Genomic DNA, 2,777 nt, shown 5'->3' on the forward strand with positions numbered 1-2,777 from the left:
ACAAAGCGCTGAAATAATTGTTTAAAAAAATGCGACTTTCATTAATCCAGCTGCCATTTTGAGAGAACTTGAAAATGGATAAAAGTTAAGGGGATTCTTGGTTACAAGTTCCCTTATACGAAATTGCAATTTTTAAAATTTAAAAAGAAGTTTCGTAACATATATATACAATTTCTAGAAAAATATATATTTAATTTTTTAATTAATTAATTAAAAATAATAAAAAATTCTTTCAGTGCTTAATTGTAATATTTAAATAAATGTAAATTGATTGAGACACCGTTAGTGTTATATAAATATGCATTTATGATCATATGTTTTCTAATAGACCTGTGTGTACACTGAAGTCAATAATAAGGGAAGCAAAGGAATTTAAATAACGAATACTTGTGTAAGGCACTCGTCCTGCTTCACTGCTCAAGCAGTTTATAATAAAAATTCTTTTTATCAAGGACAGATGAAAAAACTTAAACAGGATTCGTTTGATAACACTTTTATAATGTGAATTTTTTTCTAACAAGGACAGATATAAACTCAAGGACAGATATAAGTAAAATATTATGCAAACCGAATTTTGCTGCGTTATTAAATATAAAATCAGTCAAATATGACAATCGTAAATGACTTCCTGCTTCTTTTATCTTAGAATGCTTTTGCACCAGGACTGTTTAACCATTTTTTTTTTTAAGGTTACGAAACTCAGATTAAAAATCAGACTAATGTTAGTTTTCATTAGAGAAAAATCTGTACCTAATTTTCCCCTATTTCATTTTATTCATCAAAAATATGCCGGCCCTCAGATATATGAATAGGCGGACAGAGAATTTTCTTTTGGGATTTAAAAAAAAAAAAAAAATACTTATTACTTCTAAAAATGCACTTGATGCACTCAGTATCACAAAAACTGAAACTGCTAAAATGGCCAGCAACAAGAAATGTTTCCCGACGATAACTCAGGCATATTCATACCTGGACGATCGCTTTATTAGATACATCTACATAATTGCGAGTAGATTCGCCTTTAGCCCTCAGAACTGCCTGGATTCATCATAGCATGGACTGAACAAAGTGGTAAAAGCGTACCGCAATCATGCTGGCCCACGTTGACTCAAATTCTTCCAGTTGTTGCACACTGGATGGTTGCGGATCTCTATTCAAAAGCTGGTTCAACCTCATTCCACAATTGCTCAACTCGATCAAGATCTAGTGATTGGGGAGCCCACCGCAGTAGGCTAAATTCACTATCATCTTCTTGGAACCAGTTCTGCACAAATCCAGCCTTATTGCGCATTGTCTTTGGAAGAACTTATTCGCAGATGGATATATACTGCACTCGTGAAGGGATGTGTCTGGTCGGAAACAATTTGCAGATAACTTGTGGCTGTGGCATACAAGCGTTGCTTCATTGGTATCAAGGGGTTCAATGTACATCCCGAAAACACTTTCCACACCATTACACCACCAGCAGCAGCTTGCATTGTTGACACCTGGTTGGGTCCATGGACTAATGCTGATTTCGCCATATTCTGATCCTCCCAATAGCGTGAAACAGCAGGAACTGGGATTCGTCAGACCACGCTACGTTTTTACAATCCTCTAATGTCCACTTTTTTTTTCTCTCTCTTTTTCTCTTTCTGACAAGATGGAACCCGTTCGGTGGCTGACTACGATATCCCCTCCATGACAAGGCATGACAGAGCTCAAGTTGTGAGCTCTGTCTCTTTGATTACCATTCTTATACTGGGCTGTTATTTGCCTGAATTACTGATCTCAATTCAAGTCTAGGTTCTGGAACGGCCAGACAAATATTGCATGAGAACCAAATAATTCGCTGCTAGGCTACGACCGATAGATTTGCTTCTTTGAAAAGGATTACAGATGATGTCAATTCATCTTTTAGACATTCAGTATCAAGAAGCAGCATTAAAAGACTGCCAGCAGACGCAGGAATGAAGCTACCTAGGACATTGTGGTTACTCTTTCCCTGACTATGTCACATTGTGTAGAGGACTACAGTGCTACAGAGATAGATTCGCCGGAATAAAGAATCTTGACGGTTATCTTTAGTGATGAGTCAAGAATCTGTTGGGGGGGGGGGTGGAAAGATCTGTCTGTGGCGCGTGCCGATGAGAATTTTTCTGTCTCAAATCAACAAAAGTTTATAAATGGAACACTGGGAATCATGATAAGGGTTTTGATCTTTTACGATCATCATTCACACTGCCATCTGCCCAAAGTTACTCACAGATCGACGCTGATTGAAACTGTATTTAGATTTGTCTTTATCTCATTGCTCCAAAAGTTACATAACCCTATATTCCGAGAGAACCCTACTCGATCCCAAACCGCTAATGGTTTCGGATAGTTTATTTGCAATGTCCACATATTTTTAAGGGACTGCTAGATCGCTTGATTTTCTTTCGCTATTGAATAAAGCTGAGCAATGACGGGAAAACAATTTTGAGGCGGTCTCAGTCAACCTAATCCACAACGGTTTTAAGGGAATGGTTAACACAGGGATAGAGGAATATTCATGAGGATATCAACCACCTTTTTGACTTAATGCCAAGACAATAATAGCTTTATTGCTGCCAAAAAGAGTTATGCTTTGTACTAATATATGCTAATTTCCACTTTAAATAGAGATCATTTGTTCTGATCATTTATTTCTTTTTCCAAAATCTAAGATAAATCAATCTACACACTTAGGGTGGAGTAAGTTTTCTGACACTAACAGTCTGATAATAAGAATTATCACTTTTATTAAAATTTAGTTG

Source organism: Mastigoproctus giganteus, chromosome 14, assembly GCF_048544385.1.
Source record: "Mastigoproctus giganteus isolate SK-2022 chromosome 14, ASM4854438v1, whole genome shotgun sequence".
In the NCBI taxonomy this organism is placed as follows: Eukaryota; Metazoa; Arthropoda; class Arachnida; order Uropygi; family Thelyphonidae; genus Mastigoproctus; species Mastigoproctus giganteus.